Source organism: Macaca mulatta, chromosome 10, assembly GCF_049350105.2.
Source record: "Macaca mulatta isolate MMU2019108-1 chromosome 10, T2T-MMU8v2.0, whole genome shotgun sequence".
Lineage (NCBI taxonomy): Eukaryota > Metazoa > Chordata > Mammalia > Primates > Cercopithecidae > Macaca > Macaca mulatta.
Genome location: NC_133415.1, coordinates 36,912,501 through 36,922,500, shown reverse-complemented (window position 1 = coordinate 36,922,500; position 10,000 = coordinate 36,912,501).

The following is a 10,000-nucleotide window of genomic DNA, read 5'->3' as shown; positions in this document are numbered from 1 at the left end:
GGGGTTTCTTCATGTGGGTCAGGCTGGCCTCGAACTCCCGACCTCAGGTGATCCACCCGCCTCGGCCTTCCAAAATGCTGGGATGACGGGCATGAGCCACCGTGCCCGGCCTTAGCCGTTTATTTTAAAGTCGAGGAGCTTATCAGGGAAATACGAGAAGTTTGGACATCACAGGTGACAGAGAGAAAGGTCTGCAAATGGCCCTTCCATCCAAGTGGGGACCCGGCCTCGATCTCCCGAAATCATGCACCCAGTGGGGAAGCCCGGCAAGGCCCGTCTGTGTAGATTCCTCTCGGCCTCTCTAAGCACGCACTTCTCACTTTGGTGGAAGGGGCAGGGCCCTCTCTGGGACGGGGGAATCTGACAGACAAAGAGACAGACGTAGAAAAAGAGAGATCGACAGACAGAGACAGAGAGAAACGGACAGAAAGAGCGAGAGAGCGAGAGAGCGAGAGCGAGAGCGAGAGAGAGAGAGAAACAGACTAGACAGGGAGGGGGAGAGAGGGAGAGAGACAGACAGAGACAGACAGACAGGCAAAAAAGAGAGTAAGACAGAAGACAGACACAGTGAGTGAGAGACACAGGTAGAGAGAGAGAGAGAGAGAGAGAGAGAGAGAGAGAGACAGAGAGACAGAGAGAAAGAGAGGGACAGGCAGACAGATAAAGAGAGTGACAGAGAAAGACATAGACGGACAGTGAGAGACAGAGAGAAAGAGACAGAGAGAGAGAGAGAGAGAGAGAGAGAGAGAGAGAGAGAGAGGCAGACAGACAGACAGGCAAAGAAAGAGAGTAAGACAGAAGACAGACACAGTGAGAGAGACAGGAAAGACAGAAACGGACAGAGAGAGACAGAGAGGAACAGACAGAAAGAGAGAGGGTCCTAGCCCAATAGCGATACAGTGCCATTTCTTTCATTTCCTCTTTCTTTCCTTCTTTCTTTCTTTCTTTCTTTCTTTCTTTCTTTCTTTCTTTCTTCTTTTTTTATTTTTTTATTTTTTTGAGACGGAGTCTTGCTCTGTCACCCAGGCTGGAGTGCAGTGGCGCGATCGCAGCTCCCTGCAACCTCCGCCTCCCGGGTTCACACCATTCTCCGGCCTCAACCTCCCGAGTAGCTGGGACTACAGGCGCCGGCCACTACACCCAGATAATTCGTTTGTTTTTTTTGGAGAGACGGGGTTTCACCATGTTAGCCAGGATGGTCTCGATCTCCTGACCTGGCGATCCGCCCGCCTCAGCCTCCCAAAGTACTAGGATGACAGACGTGAGCCACTGCGTTCAGTCTACAGTGCCGTATCTCAGAAATCACTCACAGGAACAGACACTTACAGGTCATGTGTAGAGTTTCTTTTTTTGTTTTGTTTTGTTTTGTTTTGTTTTGTTCCGTTTTGTTTTGTTTTGCACGAGGAGGTGGCGGGATGGAGTTTCGCTCTTGCGTCCCAGGATGGAGTGAAATGGCAGAGGGGACTCAGGGAGTCAACCTATGGCAGAGATGGCACGTCATTCAGAGCGTAACGTCCACAGCGAAAGGTGGTAGGGCCGGCACTTTTAAAGGCTGAAATCCCGGCGGCTCAGGCCTGTCGTCCTCGCACTTTGGGAGGCCCAGGAGAACGGATCACTTGAGGTCAGGAGTTCGAGACCAGTGCGGCCAACATGGAGAAACCCCGTCTCTACTCAAAATACAAAAATTAGCCGGATGTGGTGGTGTGCGCCTGTAATCCCAGCCACTGAAGAAGAATCACTGGAATCCGGGAGGCAGAGGTTGCAGTGAGCCGAGGGAGTGCCACTGCACCCCCGCCTGGGTGACAGACTGAGAGAGACTCAGTCCCTCCCTACCAAAAAAGAAAGAAAGAAAGAAAGAAAGAAAGAAAGAAAGAAAGAAAGAAAGAAAGAAAAAAAAAAAAAAAAAAGAAAAAAGAAAAAAAAAACACAGGGACCGCCACCGGGCGCAGTGGCTCACACATGTAATCCCAGCACTTTGGGAGGCCGAGGTGGGCGGATCACCTGAGGTCAGGAGTTCAAGAGCAGCCTGGCCCACATGGTGAAACTCCGTCTCTACTAACATAGAAACATCTTCGGAGCATGATGGTGGGTGCCTGTAATCCCAGCTGCTCAGGAGGCTGAGACGGGAGAATCGCTTGAACCTGGGAGACGGTGGTTGCAGTGAGCCGAATCGCACCACCGCACTCCAGGCTGGGTGGCTGAGTGAGACTCTGTCTTAAAACAACAACAACAACAGCAGCAAAAAAAAAATAGCAAACGCACAAAAAAAGAACAGGCCAAAATACTCCATTGTCACTGAACGTTCCGCCACCAGACCGGAAACCCCCTGACTCAGGTCAAGGAGGTGGTGTTTCCTTCTCTCTGTCTCTGTCTCTGTCTCTCTCTCTCTCTCTCTCTCTCTCTCTCTCTCTCTCTCTCTCCCTCCCCCCCCCCAACTTTTATGTCTTGTTCAAGCAGACATGTGCAAGATTGTTACACAAGTAAACTTCTGACTGGGGGGTTCAGTGTGCAGATGATTTCATCACCCGGATAACTCAGCGCAGTACCCGACAGTTTTCGTGGTTTGGTTTTTTGTTTTGTTTTGTTTTGTTTTGTTTTTCCCTGAAGATGTCTCTCCTTCCACACCTCCTCCCTCAAGTAGGCTCCCGCCTCCCTGGTCCCCCTCGTTCTGCCCACGAGTTCTCATTATTTAGTTCCCAGTTATAGATGAGAACACGCGGTCTTTAGCTGATCGTTGCTTTCATCTTCGGCGGTGGCGGTGAAAGAGGCATGACACGAAATCGACCCTTAGGACGCTCCCCTCCGTCCACACCCCACACCCCCTCCCCACACACACCCTCATTCCTGCCCCCCCTCCTCAAACCCAAGACAGGAAGAAAGGCAGATATTAAAGTCAGAGGTCAGCCTCCAAGACGGTGGAGGCAAGGGATCTGAAAGGGTGAGCAAGCGATAGGGGTCGGGGGATGTCGTGGCCGAGCTAGCAAAAATAGGGGACCGACTTTCCAGCCCCAGCACACCCCCAATCCTCAACCGCAGCTAGCCTCTGGGTGGGGTTGCGCCTGTAAAAGCTTCTGAATGGAGAGAAGCCCAAGGCTATGGAAGGCATCAGCTCCAAGTCCGGGAAGGGAACAGGGCTTTGTGCATTGGAATGGGGCTTTAGAAGGCGGTGCTGCGGTTTCCAAAGCGACACGCCTCGCCTCGCCTCGCCTCGCCTCGCCCCGCCCCGCCTCGCCCAGAGCGAAACTCCGTCTCAAAAAAATAATAATAATTTTAAGATAATAATAATACTAAAAAATAAATAAATAAATAAATAAATAAATAAGAAATAAATAGTTAGTACAGCGGTCGTGGTCGTGAATCATTCCCCGGAGTCCAGGCGCAGTGGCTCACGCCCGTCACGCGAGCACTTTGGGACGCCGGGGCAGAAGGGTTGCAACAACATGATGAGACCCTGTCTGTGCAAAAACAGTTGAAAAGGAAGGCCGGGCGCGGCGGCTGACGCCTGCCGTCCCAGCACTTTGGGAGGCCGGGGAGGGAGAATCACCTGAGGTCGGGAGTTGGAGACCAGCCTGACCAACATGGAGAAGCCCCGTCTCTAGTAAAAATACAAAATCAACCAGACGTGGTGGTGCATACCTGCAACCCGAGCTACTACTCGGGAGGCAGACTCAGGAGAATCTCTTGAACCCGGGAGGCAGAAGTTGCGGTGAGCCGAGATCCGCGCCATTGCACTCCAGTCTGGGCAACAAGAGCGAAACTCTGTCTCGGGAAAAAGAAAAATAAAACAATAAAAATTGAAAATCATCTGGGCACAGTGGCGCATGCCCCGTGGTCCCAGGCACTACACTCTGGAGGCTGAGGTGGAAGGATCGCTTGAGTCCAGGAGCGTCCACACTGCAGTGAGTTTGGTTTTGATGGCACCACTGCCAGGGTGACAGAGTGAGACGCCGTCTGTAAATCAGTCAAGCAATCAATCAGATCACTGCAAGGAGCTCTCTATGTCTTACTTTCAATAGGTGTCTCTTCAGGCCAAGCAGGCATGGTGCCTCACGCCAGTAATCCCAGCACTTTGGGAGGCCGAGGTGGGATGAAAGAAGGAAGGAAGGAAGGAAGGAAGGAAGGAAGGAAGGAAGGAAGGAAGGAAGGAAGGACAGACAGAACAAAAAGTTTTACAACCCTTTTTTTCATAGTGTCAGGAATTTACAGATAATACAAGTAGTTTAGGTCAGGGGCCGATGTTATTAGTATTACTTTTTTTTTTTTTTTTTTAACTCCTACGGCCTGGTGGTGGTGCCAAGGTTGTCTGGCTATTTATCTGACTTTTGTTTGTTTCTAACGTTTTGCTTTCTCTCTTTCCTCCTGTCTTGTGAACTAGGCAAGGTGGGGGGAGGAGGGCAGCAGGAGCAGTAGAGGTCTCCTTCCTCATCCCCCACTTTGAGAATTTTCACTAATTAGTGGGCGGGTTCCCTTTCATTTTTACTTTTTGGGTCTTTTAGCGAGACAGAGTGATAGCGTTTTATGTAATACACTTGTGTGGAAGTTTTCTGACGAGCCATGGTAGCTACAAAACCTTTTATCATTGGAAGGAGCAAGTGTAATACACAGGGGCGCAGCAAGCAAGTAAGTTTCTTTTTTTTTTTTTTTTTTGAGACCGAGTCTCGCTCTGTCACCCAGGCTGGAGTGCTGTGGCCGGATCTCAGCTCACTGCAAGCTCCGCCTCCCGGGTTCACGCCATTCTCCTGCCTCAGCCTCCTGAGTAGCTGGGACTACAGGCGCCCGCCACCTCACCCGGCTAGTTTTTTTGTATTTTTTAGTAGAGACAGGGTTTCACCGTGTTAGCCAGGATGGTCTCGATCTCCTGACCTCGTGATCCGCCCGTCTCGGCCTCCCAAAGTGCTGGGATGACAGGCTTGAGCCACCGCGCCCGGCCAGCAAGTTTCTATTACAAGTAATACACTTACAGTGAGGGTTTTACATTTTCTACAGCTGGAAACTCTTTTCTAAATGAAGACCTAGGATCAAACCTGTGTTAAACCTGAACAGGCACATGTACTAACTTTGTCATGTCTTAAGCAGGTTAGTTTTTAACTGGGCCTTAAAACCTTTTTTTAGCAAGTAAAACAGTATTTTTTAATCAGAGAAGTTTTTACGAGCCCGACGCTTGAACTTGCGGCGTCTGTTTGGGGAAAGAGTTGGTTAAAGTCATGTTATCTTGAGGCATTAACCCTTCTGCTTCTCCAGGCCATTGGTCTCTTACGTTAGCCCTTCTATCAACATAACATGAAGAAACATCTAGGCTGCCAGCAATGTTTTCAGCCTACTGAGGAAATAGGTTTTTTTCTGTTTTTTTATTTTTATTTTTTAAATTTTTGGCTAAAGGAGGAGGTTCTGGTAACTTCTGGTTTATATGTTTAAAGAATGACTGAAAGACCTTGCGATCGTTGCTGGGCTGGACGGGTCTGGGTTTCCTAAGCAGTACGTGTACAGTGGGGACACCTTACATAGGTGTTTCTTCTAGCATGGTTATGGGTGGGGGGTGGGGTGGGGTGGTAACAACAACAAAGCAATGTATAGCATATTCATATCCAGCAAGGACGAAAGAGGTCCTCACCTGGGAAAAAGGTTGAATACAGCGACAGAACAATAGGAAAACAGTTAGTATTCTAGGAAAACTATCTGTCTTAAGATTTTTAACTACATTGACTTGCTTGATGAGTCCTCAAGCTTCGGCCGTGCATAGACTAGTCAGCTGCCGGTGTGTGACTAGAGCAGGGCTTGTGGTCCTCAGCAGCAGCTTGGAGCTTGGTCTCGTCTCAGGATCAGCCGGGCTGGATGATCTGCGCCCTGTTAGCCGGTCCACTTGTCCTGAGCTGTCGGTGTTAGCTGACTGTGGTGGATCCAAGACGCAACACCTGCAACTTTAACAGCAGTGGGAGTGGACAAGGTTACAGTATAGGGCTCATCCTATATGGGTTGTAGAAAAATTAGGTTTTACTTTAAACAGAGTCCCTAGATTTAAATGGGTGTCAGGCTTATAGGCATTATTTTTCTTTATTTAATTATGAACACTTCGTATGGCTATTTTGAAAGGCTGCATTTGCCTTTTAAAGGTTAATTTCTTTAGTTTCCGGAGGTCACCTTTTATTTGACCTACGATTTGCGGGTGGCCAACTGAACACAATCTTACAGGGCAGATACCTAGTTTGTTTGGTAGGGGTGCACCTGACTCGGAGGAGGACCGTAGGCAAAAACCTGATTTTATCTTAAGTGAATTTCCTGGCATATATCTATATATCTATCTATATCTATATCTATATCTGTATCTGTGTGTGTGTGTGTGTGTGTGTGTGTGTGTGTGTGTGTGTGTGTGTATATATATACATCTATCTATCTATCTATCTATCTATCTATCTATCTATATCTATATGGCAACCCTTTTTTTTTCGTTTTGTTTTTTGGTCGCCAGTAGCTGCTCGCTCGAGTGTCCAGTTCATGCGTTCCACCTTTTGTTGAACTTTGTGGCCGATAGGCTGCGTGTAACCTCTGTTGTATTGTTAACAGTCTTGTTAAATCTTGCACTATTCCAGCTACAGCTACAAATGCTGGCCTATTGTCTGACTTTAAAATCAGAGGTAGTCTTAAACCTGGGGATAATGTCTTTTAACAGTACTTTAGTCACTTCTTGTACTTTTTCTGTCCTGGTGGGGAAAACTGTAACTTACCCTGAAAAGGTGCAAACAAGCACTAGCCTCCAGCAGGGGGCAGTCCTGTAAAGTCTATAAGCAAGTTTTCACAAGGTATGGCTCTTTTTCCTGTTTCAGTTTCTTAGAGGAGGAGTTCCCCCCTCCCCCCATCCCCACCCCCACTCCGCCCCTTTGTCACTGTATCTAGTGGCTGAGCCTTCAGTGAGAAATTGGAATCCAGATACGGCAGAGTCTTGCTGTTTGTAACTTCTAATGTGACCATGGGCTCCTGGGAGCCTAATGAGAAGGTGCCTAGTCTGCCCTAGTCTTTACATTCTTCAGCTCCCGTCAGCCTGATCAGATGAGTGTCTGGTTCCTCCAAGGTGCAGCAGCCCTTGGCCGATGGCCTCTTTGTCTTGCGGCCTTGGCCATTTCCTGTATTGCCTTCTGAACATTTACCCTTCTAGAGTCTTTTTTTTTTTTTTCCATCTCGCACATTAATCTCTCTCTAGCCTTGTCCGGCTCTGGAATCCTTGCCTAACTTGACTTCGGTCATGTCTACATCCACGTCCGCGGCCTCTCACAATGCTGCTTCCCCCCCCCGCGTTCTCACGCTCCTACGGCCAGCTGGTGGGGCCCGAGAAACGGCACGGGCCCTGCCCCCGCCCACGCACTGCTGTCTGTCTCTCCTGTTTTCTTTTGATTCTCTATCTTTACACTTGCTTTTAGTCTTTCTTTTTCTTTTGCTCTTTTCCCTCTTTTCTAGAGTTTAACAGGCTCTTTTCTTTATACACTTGGAGGGTGAAACAGGCATACCGAGAGTCAGCGTAAATGTTTACAGTCTTACCCTCACCGAGTTCTAAGGCCCGGATTAAAGCAATGAGCCCAGCTTAACGACAGCGTCCAGGGTTACCACCGCATATTCTGCACATCTCTCCCCTCGTGGGTTGGTGAAGCTGTTCCCGTCCACGCATAGCTCCTAGTGTACTGATGCCCAAGGCTGGTCCCGGAGGTCAGATCTGCTAGAGTACACTGGAGTCCAACACCTCTACACAGTCATGCTCGACAGGGCTCTAGCTGTCGGGAGCAAGGCGGTGGGTTCAGGGTGTTCCCAGTTTAGTAGCTCAATGGTTGAAAAGGGCTGATAGATGAAAGTCTGTTGCCCACCCCCCTCCCCCCGGGATGTGGGCCTGGTCATTATAATAGACAGGTCCTCGTATCTCCCTGAGAGGCATTTACAGAGCTCGAGTAAGACCAGATCTGAGATGGCCCACTTGACTATCTCGACTTCTTTCCTTGGCCTCTGGAGGCTCCGATCCTTCCCTTCGAGGTGAGACCTGGGGCGTGTCAGCTCCTGAATCTCATTTCTGAGGGGGTTGTTGGCCTCGGTGAAGCGGGGTAGGCTGGGAAACATGGAGAAAGAATCTGTGTTATCTCTCGTGGCTCCCGTAAAAACTGGCTTCTCTTGCCGTTTCCTGGGACTCCCTTTTTAAAAAAACTCTGTGTCTGCCGGCGAAGCCGCTCTTACTTTTACTTTTGGCTATTTTGCACAAAGTTGTTAAACAGGGCTAAATTAACGCTGGCTTTGTCTATAATCTATTTCGCCGTGAGTCCATATAAAGGAATTTGATCTAGGTACACAGGCTGTCCTCCGACCCCGTCACCACCTGAACTACACGGCCAATTGTTCTCTGCCTGTAGTTCCTTCCGTGGGCCATCCAACAGCAGAAGAGGGCAATTCTAATTCACCCAGAGTTCGTGACCTCTAGGGGGTTAACTGAACTCTATAATCTCCTGCAAAACCTTTTGTAAGGTTCTGTAACATGCATTTTAGTAGGGTAAGTTGTGACGACTTGATGACTTTCCTTTTATTTTTCTTTTTGAAACGTTTTTAAGAGGGCTCCTAGCAGAGTGGGCTTACTTTGTGTCTGACCTATGTTTCTCTCGAGACGAAACAACATTCACCCTACGAGAAGGAAAGGGTAAAAGGTCACTCAGTCACGTAATTCACACTAAATCAAAATGAAAGCTAAAACCAAAGTGTCGTTAAGGGCACACCTGTTCGTCAAGCAATTTAAGCCAAACCAAAATCAGGAGCAAGACCAAAGTGGCAATCAAGGCAGGCCTGTTTATCAAGCAATTCAAGTCAAGTCAAAATCGAAACCGAAACCAAAGTATCAACCAATGAATTCAAGTCAAGTCAGAAACCAAAACCAAAGTGCCGGTAGAGGCACGCCGTGGGTGATCAGGCCACGCTTCCACTCAAACGGAGTGGGGGAAGTTCCAAAGAGCAGTCTCAGCAAGTTTCAGATGTCCGGACTGAAAGTGCCAGTTCCTTCCCAGTGTCCAGCCACTGTGCGGATCCTCCACGGGGGCGTGCTGTGCACTGCTCTTTGGAGGCGAGGCATCGCACCGGGGCAGATGCCTACCCGGCAGCACTCTGAGGATCCGCATCGCTCAAGCTGGCCAGAGTCCCCCGCAGGGATGCTCTACAGGGCAGGCATAAGCCGCCTAAGGGGCTGCCTCGACCCTCCGTGCATCACCAGCTCGCTTCCCGGTGAGGGAACCCAGAAATGTAGCAGGACAAGCCGCAGACAAAACTCCTGAGACACCGGATTAAAGAAGGAAGAGGTTTTTCATTCGGCCGGGAGCGTCGGCAGACTCGCATCTTAGGAGCCGAGCTCCCCGAAAAAGACTTTTTTAAAGGCTTACAACCTCAAGGGTTGCACGTGAAAGGGTCGTGACAAATCGAGCAAGCGTGGGAAACGTGACTGGGGGCTACCTGCATCAGCTAACAGAACAAAAAGTTTTACAAGGAATTCACAGATAACAGAAGTAGTTCAGGTCGGGGGTCGATGTTATTATTATTACTTCCTCTTTTTCTTTTTTTTTTCCTTTTTTTTTTCTTTCTTTCTTTCTTTCTTTCTTTCTTTCTTTCTTTCTTTCTTTCTTTCTTTCTTTCTTTCTTTGTTTTTTTAAATCTCCTAGGGCCGTGTGGTGGCACCAAGGGTGTCTGGCCATTTATCTTGCTTTCGTTCCTTTCTAACTTTCTGCTTTCTGTCTTTCCTCTTGTCTTGTGAACTAGGCGAGGTGCGGGGAGGAGGGCAGCAGGAGTAGTAGTGGTCTCCTTCCTTATTATTATTATTTTGAGACAGAGTCTCGCTCTGTCACCCAGGCTGGATCGCCACGGCACGATCTCGGCTCACTGCAACCTCGGCCTCCCCAGTTCAGGCAAGTCGCCTCCTTCGGTGTCCCGAGTAGTCGGGATTCCAAGCCCGTGCCATCAGGAGGCCTGGCTAATTGTTACACTTTTCATA